General features: G+C 42.8%; 1 protein-coding gene across 3 annotated transcripts in view; it reads left to right on the plus strand.

Moving 5' to 3' along the window:
* The first annotated feature begins 4,827 nt into the window (after positions 1 to 4,827).
* Positions 4,828 to 16,152, plus strand: part of SYTL2 (synaptotagmin like 2) — a 53,582-nt gene continuing 42,257 nt past the window's right edge. For 2 of the 3 annotated variants that reach the window (XM_053970288.1, XM_053970291.1), the window contains exon 1: positions 4,828 to 4,898. The gene's annotated coding sequence lies outside the window, so the exon portion shown is untranslated. Of the gene's footprint in view, positions 4,899 to 5,778; positions 5,812 to 16,152 lie in introns of those variants that run through there. The other variant, XM_053970290.1, reaches the window with a different exon arrangement.

Consider the following 16,152-nt stretch of genomic DNA (forward strand, 5'->3'; position numbering starts at 1 on the left):
GCCATGCTGTGCCTGATGCCCCCCAGAACCCACTTGGCCCTCCTGGCTGCCAGTGCACTGCTGACACACGTTCAGCTTGCCATCGACTAAGACCCCCAGGTCCCCTTCCACTGGCCGCTGTCCATCCTGTTGCTCCCCATTCTGCCGGTACACCCGGGGTTGCCCCATCCCACGTGCAAAATATGGAAGATATATTACCTAAATTACGCTACAACATCTTGCTGTCACACTGTAACCCATTCCCAATCTCCAAAGCAGGCTAACAATTCCCTCTGCCCTCAATCCGTCCCTGGCTAACACTTCACCCATGTCCATTACACTCTATTCCCTCCAGCTTCCTTCACCACCAGACACCTCCGTGGACAAAGCTGGGCCACCCCTCACCGAGGCCAGCGCCTCGCTGCCCGCAGGCACCAAATCCCGCTGGCACTGTCTCTCCGTGCCTCAGCTCCCCGCCACCCCTTCCCGCCACAGCCAGGAGAGCTCCCTGAGGCACCTTCCCCGGCCCTGCCCGCACCCCGACCCGCGTCCCCCCTCACGGTCCCCGCGCCGCGGCACCCGGCCCGCACCGCGCGCTGTGTCTGCGCCGGCCCTGCCGCGGGCCCCGGCGGGCACGGCCGGGCCCTGCCGCGCGCCCCGCCCGCCGGTCGCCATCGCGACGGGGCCGTCGCGCCCTCTGCCCCGGGAAACGAGAAGAACGGGGGAAAAGGACTTGGACGGGCTGGGTTTCGCCCAAATGCGGTGCCAGGCTGAAATCCTGAAGCTGTATCTCTCTTCAGGAAAGAGAGCGTGTCCCAGCTCCGTACTGAGACAGTCCCACACCGAATGTGAGCTGGGCCACCCATCGCCGCAGAGCTGCTTTCTCAGGAACCAGCTCCCTCAGTCCAAGGCACTGCGATGGAGCCTTCGGTGGCTCCTATACTGCAGTAACAACAGCCGAACTTTGTGGCCTGTGACTCCTTTGCTCCACATCAGAGCAAAAGGCCATGGCCAGCGTGGGCATGGTGGAAAGGAAGGCTGGAGTCTCATCCTGAACTGCTTCTGTCCTCCTGGACAGTGGACTGCGATAGATTTTGGGTAAGCTCTGGTCATTTCCTTCCTTCATAGGATATCAGTGCCTGAGCCATATAATCCTGGGAGCCATACTCAACCACAGAAATAAATTACCAATCACTTAAGTACTGCTGCCCCCATTCTTAGGAAACATAGAATCATAAAAAGGTTTGTTGGAAGGGACCTTAAAGATCATCTCACCCTCTGCCATGGGCAGAGATGTCATCACTAGTTCAGTTTGCTCAGAGCTGCATCCATCCTGGCCTTGAAAACTTCTAGGGATGGGGAATATCTGGGCTCTCCTCTCTTAGTTTAAAACCATTCACTTTGTCCCATAACTATCTGCCTGTGTAAAAAAAAATCACTCTCCCCCTTTTTTATAAGCCCCCCTCTAAGGACTGGAAGGGTGCAATGAGATCTCCCCATGGTCCCCAAGGTCTCTCCCTTTTCTCCATGGTGAACATTTACATTTACTTACTTTGTTCATAAGTTTTGGCCATCCCTGTGTGAATTAGTGTTTTCCTTTGATAAATCCTGTTTGACACAGTAGAGCAGTCTCTGTAATTAAGACATATTCATTAAAGAAAGGACAGATTGATTTTAGTCCTACAGGCATAAGAGAGTAAATTTAAGGATGCCCTGGTCATTGGCAGCAGGATTAAATTTGTTTTATTTGAGAGCAAAAGAGAAGGAAAATGATCATGCATATTTGATCTTTGAAGCCATTCCTTTCATGCTCATTATTATCAAGCCAGTCTTTTTCTTACCACAGAGAGCACTGTATATAGTAATATAAATTATCCAAATTATCCACCTGTTTCCTTTTACAGTTTGCACTTCTGATATACATTTTCTTGTAATGTTTAAAAATAAATTCTAAATAATTCTAAAATATTTTTGAAGGCTTACTTTTTAGAGACTCTGCACTCCTTCATGTGTGAAGAAAGGGACCTTTGATGGGCTGAGAGCTCCTGTGGTGGACTTGGGGGCAGCCAGGCAGGGTATTTCTCAAGCTACTCCACTCACCATTATTGCTCTGTCTTCCTTTGTGCATGTGGAGAACTTTTAGTGGCATAACCTAAGAGTGTGGAAGATTTTAAAAGAAAAATAAAAAGTTACCTTGATACCCAGGACCCAGCTGAAGGATGAAAAGCAAGGGATGATGTGGTCAAAGCCACCTGAGAAATGTCACTACAGCCATTAAATGAACAACATCAGAGTTAGCTGTGATTTGTGTTAGTTCATCAGAGAGCAGCTCAGTGTCAAAGGCAGTTGAGTGACAGGAGGAAACTGGAGGAAGGAAAGCATTATCAGCTCAATTTGCTTCAGTGGAAGCTACTGTCTCTTCAACTAATACCTGTCATTTTGTAACCACACCAAGGCACTCACTAATTTTTTCATCAGTGGAAAAAGATGGCATGACTTCCTTTTTACTTTGGGAAACCACTAGAAAGATAGACTTGCTGAATGAGCGAGTGAAGGAAGAAAGGGGATCCACTTTTTGAATGTGATAGCAATACTACTACACAAAGCTGCCTGCAGACTTGGTTGGTTTGGGTCTTTTTCCTGAAGATGCCATAACACTCTCTGTTGCACTGCAATCAAAACCATGCTTAAATCTTTTGATTGTGCTGAGAACTTAACAACTCTGTGACTGTGTCTGGGGAACAGAAAGAGGAAGGTGGGTAGAGTATACTCTTCTGTGACTAATTTTTGTTCTCCTGCTGCCACCTTGAGAGTGTTCAGGCACAATTCACTTGAAAAACAGTTGTTCTGCGCTTACATAAAATGAGTAGATTCTTCAAATCTGCTGAACCACTGCAGAGTAGCTGTGGGTATAGGCTGGATACTGAGTGCAGACTTTTTCCATCTGCAGTTACTGGGGAATGAGTCTGAGGGTCCTTCAGGTATTCCATGTTCTGAAAGTCATTCAGATATTTTCAGTTTCTTCTTAATGAGGATATCAACTGGCAGCTGGTCTGAGCTGAGGCAGTCCTTACACACATAATCCCATAGATATAATCTGAATCCATTTTAAGAACACATCACTAAATTAAATTTGAGCAGGACAGCTCATCTACATATTTTAACAGATACAGCACAAATCACATACACAGTTTCTCAGCAGTCACTTCTCACAGTGCTGGAGACTTCTGCCATTTCGCACCAAGAAGCTGTTTTTTCCTAAGCTTGGGTCCAAAATCCTTGCTTAGAGGGGGAATTGTTTTGGGCAGAGGGTACACCAGACCCATCAGTTCCAAGTCCATCCAGCAGGGGTCAAGCGCACTCACAGATACAGCGTGCCTGGTCCTGAGCCACTGTTTTACTCATGCCTTCCTTTTTCTTCGGGACTGCTGCGAGAGGGGGGAAAGAGGTATTTTACACAAGAGAAAAGTATGCTCCATCTACGAAGTGTCAGAAGGGCTTCGCATCACTTCTAATTAAGTGATCTGCACTGAACAGCACTTTAGTGTAGGTTTGAATAGATACAGCTTAGTATGCTACATTGGGATGAATAAACAGGATATGTAGATGAGAGGCGATTGAATGAAAATTATTGAGGGGAGCAAGCAACTTTTAATCTTTCACAAGGTCTCCAATTCACTCTGATCCTTGTGAGCTGAATGTAAACCTTATTAAAACCTTATTAAGCCAGAATTTTACTGCATAGTGCATGAAAAGCATGCTCTAGTCACTTATTTTGTCATCAAAAAGGAAAAGCCCATATCAAATGCATTAAATTGAAAAGACATGTAATTGACCAAGACTTTACACCAATGCTACGAACACTAAATTTTCTCTTAAAATCGTTTCACCATATCCAAGTTTGAGAAGGAAGTGAAACATAAGAATTTATTGTTAGCAAGAAGCCAGGGCGGATGGTGTAGCATGTGGGGAGTGAATGGACTCAGGCTGGAAACACAGTGGGGGTGTAATTTAAACCAGAGCTGCTGCGAGCGAGAGCCGAGCCAGCGCTCCGGGCGGCAGACGTGGGCAGGTGACAACAGGGCTGCCCTCAGGGCCCAGCGGCCCCACTCCCGGGCACGCCAGACGCTGAAATCCTTCAGCTGCCCCAAACTAGAATTAAACCAGTAAGATCAAGCACTGTGAGAAGAATGTGCGTAAGGGAAAAATACCAGCACACCAGCTCTCCCCATGCCGGGGTCGGTGCTTTCAGCCTGCTCGCAGAGGCACTCCGGCTTCAGAAATCGCCGTGGTGCGTGGCTGCTGAGGGGAAAGTCCTGCTGAAACACCCCATGAAATTGCGGCATGTGCCACTAATTAAACAGAAAAACACTTAGAGCGGCTTCCTGAACAAACACATGACTGAATCGTCTGTTATCGCGGCCCGTATCTTTACTCAAACAGGGGCGTATGTTCACACTCCTCGGGTTGCCTATCGCCAGGTAAAGTGAAATAGGGATCCTTGTCCCTCAAGGCAGCTCGTCAAGTCAAGCCGACACTCCCTGCGTGGGCTTCGTGTGAAGCAGCCACTGTCCGCTGTGGAGCTGCTGCCTCAGAGCAGTGCCCGCTGACAGCCGACCCGAAGCTCCCCCGGCCCGCGGGCAGTGTCACGGCCCCGCCGGGCACACCCGGGGGTGCCACAGGTGACACGAGCGGGAGGGCGGGCCCGGGCGGGGGGAGCCGCCCCGCTCGGAGGGGCAGGCGCCGGCATTGGCCCAAGGCGGCGGGACGGGCTCGGCCTCGCCTGCGCCGCCGTCTCCCTGCCCTCAGACAAGCGGGGCGGAGGCGCGGGACAGCGGCTGCCCGCCGGGGCCGGGGAGCCGGCACTGTCTCTGGCCGGAGGGAAGGAAGGGGGAGCCGCGGAGGAGACGGAAGGATAGGTGAGGCTGACCTAAAAAGGGTTCTAGGCATGGGGAGGGGGGAGATTTTGTTAATGGAGTGACTCGGAGTCAAAAAGGGTTGTAGAAGCCACCCGCGCTCGCAGTGCTGGGACAGCGTGAGAGCGAGCCCGCTGGCCGCTGAGGAGCCCTGGCTGCCAGCCTTCGCCAGCCGGGCTGCTCCGCAGGGTTCGGCCGCGGTCGGCTGGCAGGGCCCGTTCACCTGAGCACGGCGCAGCGCTCACAGGTGTCTCGCCGGCCCGGCCTCCGTTGTTGAGGCCGCAGGGAAGCGGCGCTTGTCAGCGCCTTTCCTCAGAAGCGCTCTCGGGGAGCTGAGCGCCAGGACATCCCCGCTGCTGCTGCCTCTGTCCGGGGTAAGAGCCGGCTACCTGTTAGAACTTCGCTGTACAGAGCTCTTGGTGTCTGCTGGAATGGGAGGGCACTTTTCATTTAAATAAGGTGCTTAGATCTCAGCTGAGCGATGTTAATGACCTTTGCGTAAATAGTAAACACATATGCTTAACAGGATGTTGTGAGAAGAAACTTGATTTTATTAGCTGAAAGAACTGATCAAAGTGTTGCACCAAAACATTTGCGTGTTTCCACACAGATTGAAGCTCCTAGTAATGGATTGTTTAAAAGACTAATGAATCAAAGCACTTTATTAAACTTGTATGCAGCAACAATGCATCTTTCTAGTCATTAGTTCTTAATTATCATTAGTCATTATTATCTCTTTCCCAAGCAGTTCTTAACAATCACATATGTAAGTGGTAGTAAACCTGGAGTATACAATGCCATGGAGCTGGTGCCCTATATTTAGCACTGATGACTATGATTCTTGATGGTTTGTTTCAGTTGTAGGAGTCACAGTGAAGTGCTTGAGGGCTCCTGGGCAAGAGAAGTTGGAATCAAAGTGAGGTTTTTTTGTGATTTTTATAAATTATCATCCTTCTTTTCTAATTGTTAATATATTGTCCACCTTGCTTCCTCCCTGGAAGAAAGGGGGTGATCTCAGATTATATAGTCCATATTATTTGAAGGAATAAGCTTACCATAGTGTTGCTAGGTATCTTTCTTATTTGTTTTGCAACATTATTCTGATTCCATCAGACACGCTTCCTCTTTGTTCACCAATCTTATTTTTCTTTCATCTGACATCTTTCATGACCACTCTACATTCTCTGTTCTATCTTGCAGATTTTACTATTTACCTATGCTTTCCTGTGCCCTATTTGAGCAAGGATACTTCAAGTCTCTGTTCATTTGCAGTTTTGTGTTATTTATCCACACTAAGTTATAAAATACTACTAATACTGTTGCAGTGTTACAAAATGCTTATACCCTGCTACCAATTACATACCTTAGTGTGTTTATGTCTAGGTCTAAGGCAAGGGAATAATATGCATCTTAGTCTGCTTCTGCCTTATGTGTGCAGCTGTTCTCTGCTTTGGTTGTAAGGCACGTTTTTGAATTTCTTGAACCCGTCATTGGGCCTGTCTCTTGTTAAACAAATTTTGTTCCAGCATTTCTTGAATCCCAAAATAATGTATTCTCAGTTTCACTGTCAGACTTCTAAAATTCAGTGAAACAGGTCTTTGTGTTCTTGTTTTCCAATTCTGACAAAGGCCAGAATAAACAACGTTCCCTTACCCCCAAAAATGGATGACAGAAAAGTGAATTTGTCATTTCCATTAAGAGCCAGTGCTTTAGAACACTGGATAGAACTCCTGGAGTGCTCTGTTTCTGCTGGATAGAGACCATGTGCAGGTATTCTCTGGAGTAAACTCCTGTTATTCTGCAGGAGATGCTTGCCAGATTCCCAAGTGAAAATACTGCTTCAGTTTAGTACATGGAGAAAATCTTTGATAGTTTCATCTGGAAAAAAGGCTTAACCAGGAAAGCTGTTGGATGAAGTTGAAGAAATGACTTCTTTTCTACTCTGTATTGTTTCCTGTGCTCATGACAGAAAGGCATGAAACAGACTTAAATAAAAAATCTAATAAAATATTATTTACAAGGAAATATATAGGTAATTTGTAGTCTCTTGGTAGGAAAAAATGTTTAATTTTCTTTTTCTTTAATTAAAAGTGATGCTTCTATGCTTTGGAAGTCACTCTTTATTCAAGAATGACTTGTTTTAAACCATAGTAAAGAATCTTTTTTCTCTGCACAGAAAGTGCTTTTCACCTGGGATTGCTGACTAATGGGTGACTGCTAAAAGTAGTAGGTACCTTTCTGGTGCTTGAAGTCCATCACCTGTTGCATTTAAGGGCAGCTTATTTAGGTTGATCAGAAATCAGTTTAAGGAGGCTCTGTAGTTTGATCTTCCAATGCCAAAACATGTATGACCAGTGATGTTGCATTTGCTGTATCAGCAGTCTCCAGTTTTTTAACTTATTTGGGTATAACTTGAGAGTGACAGCTGATTTCAGCAGACTTACTCATGATTCATTCTTGTGGCAGGGAGTCATTCCAATTCATCAGGGTACAGCAACTGGCTATGCTAGATTCTTCATGTTACAAGGTTTCCTTGCTATATGTAATTTGATTCTGCTTATTGCATCAAGGGGGCAAAGGGAAGAGATGTAATGTACGTGTGAGGAGGAGGAAAAGAATACCTCTTCTCCTTCTTTATTCTATAGCTCCTTTTCTGGATGATAATGCCAGACTATTTTTGACCTGAAACCCACTCAATGTCCTGTGCCTATGCATCAAATAATTAGAAGCTTTACAATTTGTTGCCCAGAGATGCTGGGGACTCCCCATCCCTGAAAGTGTTGTAGGCCAGGCTGGATGTGGCTCTGAGTAACTGGACTAGTGGAAGGTGTCCCTGTCCAGGAGGGTTGGATCTAGATGGTATCTCTTCCAACCCAAACCATGCTATGATCCCATTGTTTTCCCTTACATCTTGGTATGTTCCTTTTTCTCTGCAGTATAAATCTTCTAAAAGTAATTTTTTCTATTTCTCTATCCCAGTCAAGGAAATTTTGCATTTCATCTCTCTCTAAGTGTTTCCGAGTATAAATAAAAAGAAAGGTAAGAAGAAAGGGGGTGCTTATCTGTGGAGTAATTAGAAGAACAATATCCTAGATTCACTGCAAAATGTTTTTGTTCTAGAAAAGCATCAAACAATATTGGTAAATTCTGTATGAAATTTTCTGCCCAGTGTCTGATTCTGGCTGTCTGATAAACTGACAGAGATTTAGCTCTGTACAGGCTGGATGGGCTACAGTCAGACTGTGTGATCTCAGCCATGTAGCTAGAGCTCCAGGACTAGACCAGTGTATTCAAGAATGCCTGGGTTAGAAATGGTTTCTTGTAAATATTAAGATCTGCCATCATGCTTTTCTTCTCTAATGAATTTAAATGGCTAATGTGATTTTAAAATAGCATTTAAAAATAGAGCATCTGTTATGAAAAATTAAGGGTGAGGTCCAAAACCCTCTATAATTGCACTTGAAGCACTGTAAGCAAAAGGTATGTATCTAAGTCCTAGGCAGAACGCTGTAAAACAAACAGAAGTAGCAAGCCCTTAACCTTCTGTTCTGGTCCTGCCCACATAACTTGTTTTTTAGTCCTGGAGTAACTTATGTTAGTGTAAATATAGTTAATTTTACCTTGCTTCATAGTGATTACATTACTTCTCTGGAGGTTAAGAGACTTGGATTAAAACTGAATTACCCTCAGGTTACTCTCCTGTTCCCTCTGCTCTATTAGAACTGGACTGCTCTATAGGCAGGAATGCATATCTGTCTGGATGAGGAGGGAAGTTAAGAGAGACCTTGATTTTTTTTTTTTTTTTTTTTTTTTTTTTTTTTTTTTTTTTTTTTGTAGTGGCCTGACTGAGAGAAAGTGTACCTGGCTTTCTGTTTCTGCCTGCAAGGTTGTGCTATCACTTTAATAATGATTCTGTGAGGTTTAATTCTTGATAGTTCAGGCCTAGGAGGGGTCAAGAGAGAACCAAGCAAACCCTTCAGAGATTATCATGTATTTTGGTGAACAAGGGGATGTGCCTTTGAATCTTCTTGGGTTAAGTGGTCACGGGGGCTCTGGATTTGGCTGCTTCCTGGGTATGTAGCTGTAGCTATTGGGCAAGGGAGCTAACACCTTGCATAGCTATGTTCATAAAGAATGAGCCACTCCTGCAAGACTAAATACCTGTTCAGGGACAGGCCTGATACTCCAAAGCCCAGCCTCACAAACTCTAAACTCCTGATTTAGCTGCCTGTGTATGAAAAACAATTCTTGCCACAGTCTTTTGCTCCTTCTTTCCTATTCCTGTGCTATTCAGCAGCATTTGTAGGGCAAATCCTTTTCACTCAGTGCAAATCAACACCTTACATCATCCAGTGCAACTGAAGGCTGCTTCAGAAACTGTTCCCTGCTTCATGCTTCTCCTGAGTCGTAGTTTGGTTTAGCTCTTGCCGTGGCCTTTTATCTTCCTTTCACCACAGCACACCTCAGTTTTCAATGTCAGAGTTCTCTGCTTGCATCTGGCCATTAGTGTTCAGGGAAACTGGTACCAGTCAGGGAGAAGACAATTTTGCATGATACAGCCCAGCCCAGCAGTGCAAACAATCTCGTGAGTGAAGTTTTCATGGCTGATAGGCTTCCTGTTATTCTTGCAATTCAATATCAGTATTAAGGAGGACTAACATTGCTGCTGGCTGGTTTCAACTTAGCCAGAATGACCCCAATAGTATACAAAATTTTCATGTTGTGGGGCTATCTGTTAAAACATTATGCTTGGGAGGACAAGTTATTTGGCTCTGAATAGGGAGCCATCATGAGCTTTTTTTAATGTATCTGTTAAAAAAATATAACAACAAAACAAGTAAACAAAAACCCAATAACCCTGAAATAAAAGCTTCATTGCAAAGTTTAACTTAATTTTGGTGACTGAGAAGAGACCTGATTCTGACTGGTCTGTGTGCAGACTGCATGCTACCTTTTTTCAACCATTCTGAATGCCACCTTTTTTAACCATTTTGATTTTTAACTTACCTGGGGACTTTGATGTAGTGCACTTTTTTGCAACTCGTTCTTTAGCTTACTTATTGTTTCTGTGACTGCAGGGCTCCTAAAGGATATTTTCTTTCCTCTAGCACCTGATTTGTGCTGGCAATTGTGTGAGGCTCTGTTTTCAAGTAGGTGTATGCTTTAGTTATGGTAGCAAGGACCTGATTAATTGATGCAAACTTTCTTAGTGTCCTTGATGTTACATAATTTACTAGGTAGGTAATTTTAACCTTCAAAACTTGCACGAGTGAGTGTCTAAGGTGAGTGGTTAGTCAGTCATCCTGTGAGAAAGGACAAAGGACTTGTTCTGTTTGCTGGCTCTTTGTCCACAGTAGTAATCAATTAGAGCTGTAGTTACATGAACAAGGCTGGTAGATGAAAAACAGGAGGCTGCAGTGACAAATTAAGTGGTTCAAGTGAGTTACAGATTCTTTTGATTCCCACAGGTACTTATGCAGTTAATTGTCTGAGAATAATGGAGTGCCTTTTGCAATGTTCTGTGTGATACCAAATTCCTGTTGGGCTGCAGGCAAAAGTACTCTGAGGAAGCTGAGATCAGTGGCTTCTGTCAGGGAAAGCAAAGATGATGTAAAATATTGCTGTCTGGACTAGGAAATTTTATGCTTAATATGTACCACAAAGCTGTATTGTGCACCCTCCTGCAGGGGCACTGTGTTACTAACAGTGACCTGAGCAGCTGGCTGTTGACAGTGCTTTAGAGAAGACCCAAGTGGTACATGGAAGGAGCAACCTGTTAACCCACAGCTTCCAAGTTTTACAAAAGTAGTGGAGGAAAATCAGTCTGCCATTGATGGCAGCTGTCCTTGCTCAACTAGCTCATCACCTCAACTCAGATGAGGAGTAAGAGCAGGACTCTCAAAGTCACAGGGATGCAACAGATACTGACTAAAGGATTTCCATAATGAGATAAAAATCATCTGAGAAGTCATGTCCATGGGCTTTGAAATAAAACTTTGAAAAGATTTCTTCAGAAACTGTATACTCCAGTTGATGTTTAGGACTGCTCTACAAACTGCCTTACTGTCAGCTCAGTTTAGCATTACTCTTAAGTATTTGAATGCAAATCCTTGTCTGTTCTTCTCATCAGTGCTGCTAGCCCCTTAATAAGCCCTTTTGTTGGATTTGTCTGCTCTAGGAAAGAGTCAGAACTACCCAGTGACTGTAAACTGCAGCTCAGTTTGGTTTCACATAAGAAAGAATATCTTAACAAAGTGCAGGAAGTGTGTCACTTCCCAGTAGCCACTGATAGGAAATACTTGTTAATTAGTCACACTGTTTTGCACACTTCCATTCTCCAATAGTACAATTCCTACAATAAAACAGAATTCTAGAATTCTGTTTAGAATTCTACATTCTAAAAATGTAGCCAATGCTTGCTGGAGAGCAAGGAAGGAGAATAGAAGTCAAATAGTTCCCCTAAAGTTTTCAGTATCTAAACTTGCCAAGGCCTCTACTTTAGCCTTTTTGATAACTTCTTTTTTTTTTTTTTTAGCAATTCCTACTACATATTAGATGTTTTTATTTGACTTGCGTCAATGCAGCGTTCATTAAACTAATCTGGGTAATGCTAAATCCCAAACTAGAATACATATATTTTCTTTTGGAAGAATGGAGCAATGGAAGAAAAGGAAAGGGGTTTGGCAGCCCCTGCTTACAGATGACTGTCCTCTATGGGACAGTACAAGTGGGAGAAATAGCAGGTGTGTTTTTCATTCTGCAATAAAAGTTTGTGAGAAGGGAATGGAGGTCCTGTTGTCCCATTCTCATTGTTATCTTCCATGCTGAATCCATATGTTTAAGATGGCAAGTCTCCAGAAGAAGAGGGTAAGCACTACTTTCCTGTAAAATGAAAGGAAGGTCATGGCTTCTTAACAAAACCTTCTTAAGAAATTAATCAGTTAGCTGCATTATGAGTTTCAGGGCTGTTTGTTGCTGGGATCTTTTTTGGAAGGGAGAGGTGGGGCAATGTTTTGGCTGTTTCTTGTGTAACTCCCTTGCTAGAGTTTGAATCTGTCTTGTATTTATGTTGGGAAAACATTCAGAAATAGCTAGCCATTACATACAGAAATGTGTCTGATATATAGGGTCAGGAGATGCTTCCCACCAAGTAATTGGTTTGCTACTGATCTCTCTAAAGGTTTTAGTATTTTGCTTAAATTGATTTCAAGTAAGATTTAAAAACAGTCCCTCAGACTGGACCCTGTCTGAGTTTAATGCCAATGTTGACATGAAGAATGAGAAAGTGGCAATGGGAGCTTGAGTCCTGTGAGCCTCACACTTCTGCTGCCTAAATGGAGATGAGAATAATTGTTACAAAACTGTCTCTGAAGTGCTCTGCCTTCAGAGATCTACAAGACTGAGTCACCTTCATTATTATATTTCAAGTCCATTATGCTGAGAAGATATTCTTTGTTTTGTAATTCCTGATGAATAGAATTAGCTAGAAGAATTAAGTTCTTTCAAACGAACTGTTACTAATTCAGGCAGTGTGCCTATTAGGATTAAACCACAGCCAAGTACAAATGGTACAATGTGCAAGGAAATATAACTAGATTTGAAAATATGCTGATGTTAGTATCAATAACTTGGTGGGATTTCTATAATTTTGAAGATTCTTCAAATGATATATTTTTAGTAGATTTATTCTTATTGCAATATGAAATAAATGGCATGGCTTCTACAGTTAGTCTGACAATGGTCACAGGGAGAAGGAATGCTTAGGTGTGTTTTCCTGAGGTTTCTCTTTAATTTATGAGCCTCTTTCTTCAGAGATCACATCCTCTTAATACGTCTGGCCTAATGGTTTTACACTATAGCAGGTATAGAGATCCACATTCTTAGGCAATGCTGCCAATATCCAAGCCCTGTGAAAGAAATGGCAAGCTGCCATATATGATTAGAGGGATTAGGCTACAATCAAAGCAAATTATTCTTTTCTGTTCCAATATTAAGTTGTTAACTTTTATCTTCTTTGCTATTAACTCTTCTTCAGAGTAAATTGCCTAAATAGTCTTCAAAGTGCTGAAGGTCTTCATTATATAAGGCTGTCAGTGAAAGTATCTTGAGACTTGCAACTATTTTACAGGTTAAAACCAGCAAGGATTATTTTGATATTGTTGAGAAAGGGTAAGGTGTGAGCAAAGCTTGTGTGTAGCTTTCAATATTTTCCCCTTTGTGGCTGTTTGGAGCAGTTATCTGGTCCTATTTTTTCCCTTAACCATGTTGTAAGGAATAGGGCACAGGAAAACAAATAGGCTTATTATTGCAATAAAATGAAGCATTGCTGTATTAATAAGACAACACTGAAACTGCTCTTAAATCAATATCCCTCACTTTTGCAAAAGTCCTTGTTCTACCAACACTCTTCACAACTAGATAGATAAGAACTTCCCTACCTCCCACTGATGAAGCATACATATAAGCAAACACTCTTCTCTAAATTAATCTCTGGGACTGTTGGGCGTATGATATGTTGAGTACACTCTGCTATTATAATTTTGAAAATATTCTGATAGCACCTCTTCTAAGAGTGGCTGGATTGGCTGCAGATATGCATATCTTACTGGGTGATCTTTTCTTTTTTGCCCCTTCAGGAATAAAAATGACAACTGGCCTTCTTGTGCTAAAATTCTCGTCCTGATCATTGCAGGCAACAGCTTTTAAAACTCCCATGAATTATGACTTAAGTCCCTCTTCAAAGTTAATAGCTCTTCTTTCTCCACTGCTCAAAATGAAATCCATAATCCTCTGATCTTCTGAGCAAATATGTTCATGACCATTTGTGCTTGTGCCAACAGTGGCGTTTAGCTTAATTAGCTGTTCTGGCTTCATGGGATTTGCCTCACGTATTTACAGAAAAATTATCTCTAAGCCTAGGCTGGTGCTGAGGTACCTGTGACTGCACTGCTTAAATATCACTGGATAATGAAATTTATTCATTTGTTTGTTGTTGCTGCAAAGCTGTAGCTTGTGGGGCTCACAGTCAGAGGTGCTGTTACTGCCTAATGTCACTTCCCAGGGCCATTGGGGCCAGCTCTCCAAGGCTTTTATTGCTCTTAGTATTCTTCTTGGTTTCCCTGCTTCAAAATAAAGGTCTGTTATTTCCTGAGCATGGGTGTAGGCCAAACTTGGTTACCTTTGAGAATGAGTTCCTCTGCACATGCAAATTGTTGTAGTGCACAACACATAAATCCAAACCCTCTTACTTTTAAGAGCCAGTAGGTTACTTGTAAGTGGATGCTTTCTGGGATAAAGATGTGTGCAGACAGCAGTTGCTGATCAGCCAGGCCTGCAGGGTAGTTGTTCAGCTGAAGGAGTTGGCACAGAGAGCTGTGTGAAGCAGCCAGAAGTAGGATTGGCTGTCACCTTCTTCCTCTTGTTAGAAGGCATTGGCTGCAAGACAGATTCTCTGGATCAAAGCTTTAGCAGCTTAGGTCTACTCTACAAGGAGCCCTTGAAAAGTAGTTTTGCAATGCAAATTTAGGAGGTTTCTGCATGTAAAAGGAGATCTTGGTTTGAATGGAACAGCTGACTCTGGGGTTTTGCTGTTTGTTTTCTGACTCTGTTGGTAAACTTAATGTCAGCCATGGCAAAGTACTCCAACCTTTTCCTTGCCTCCCTCATTTGCATCCCATAGGTATACACTGAGTAGAAAGTTAGAAACTTACACTATTATTGTAGTACCTCTTAATGTAATATCCCATAGTGTTCAGAATACAGTATTCAAATTAACATTCCCCTTTTGTATTTGGGGGGAAAACAGTGTGTGGGGGTAAGCAGAGCCCTCTGTAGGGTTAATGAGTTTGTAGACAAAGTTGTCTTTCTTTTGTGGTTCCTGTTTTAGAAAAATGTGAATTCTGACTTAAAGCAATTGAGGTGTACAGCTGCCTGAGAGATTCTGAGAAATTTTACAAGATAAAATTTTTGTATGAGTGCCTGGCCTAAACCAGTTGGAAACCAAGAGCAGCTTAAGAGTGTGTGTGTGGGCAAAACTATATTTTGAGTTACCTTTCTGTTTTGTTTATTGCCAGAACACAGAAGCTTTCAAGCATGAGTTAGATAAAACATAATTTCAGATCCTGTTTTTTTACTGAGAGTCTTTCATTTATCTGAATTTAATGTTTAAGAAAAAAAATCATGCCAAATATGCCATGATTCACATCAATACATAGTATATAGCACGTGAAACTCGTACTTCCAAAGTCAGTCAATATGGTATCAATTTCCATGATTTAATCAGTTTGATAAGGATCTTTCAGTCTTATTTGAAACTTTGGACTGAAAACCTTCCTGACAAAAAAACGCTTGCCGCCATTGAACTTGCAGTGGCACCAAACAAACTGTTCAAACCTCTCAGTTCTTCCTGACATGTATAGGGGTTTTTAAGAGGAAGAAAATGTCAAAAGAAATCAAAATAATTGAGGCTGAGGTGGTGTTAGTGTGAATTGAACATGGGGAAGACATTTTTTTTTTTTAACTTTTTATTTTTAAATTAACTTCAAGTTTTACAAAAGGTTCTATACTCTAAGCTAGCAGTTTTTACCATCCGTGTTCGGAATCAGTGCTGATAATCTTTCGCAGAATGCCAGCCTTGCAGTTACTTGTATCAGACAATCTCATGAGATTGGCCATGCACCGCACACACACAGAAAGAGTCTTATTTATGAAGAACTGTGGAATCATGGGTGAAGAGCCTGCCAGGGTGGGTGGTATCTTGCTATCTCTCTTCTGATTGAAAACAAAGTGGAGGCGCGCCCCTAGCTGAAGAAACTGCTCTACAGAATGATGGTATCTGGGAAGTTCAGTAGCAGTGCTGCTTGCTGTGAGCTCTCACAGCTTGTTTGGATGTGCCCTTGCAAACAGCTGTTCAGCTGGGGAAGACCAAAGCTCTATTTCCACTAATTTTATTGATTTGAGTATTGAGAGCCATCAGTGAAGTCTGCAGGTGGTTTTGTAAATGCTGTCCAACTATTTCCTTTAGATTTTAAAATTAATATAATAAAACAATATAATACAACTTCCCTCAGTTTTCTTTCAACAAAAAAGACCAAAGATGTGGTAAGATATTATTCCCAGCTTTCTTGCAGACTGGACTGATCTTGGGCAAGAAACAAAGCAAAATCTTTGATTATTCCAGTTCACAGCTGTCCAGGGTCTGTAGTTGCAACATGAGCTTCTGTGCCTGTTGGCTGGGCACTTGCCATTCAACCAGCAT

This window comes from Vidua macroura, chromosome 2, assembly GCF_024509145.1.
Source record: "Vidua macroura isolate BioBank_ID:100142 chromosome 2, ASM2450914v1, whole genome shotgun sequence".
In the NCBI taxonomy this organism is placed as follows: Eukaryota; Metazoa; Chordata; class Aves; order Passeriformes; family Viduidae; genus Vidua; species Vidua macroura.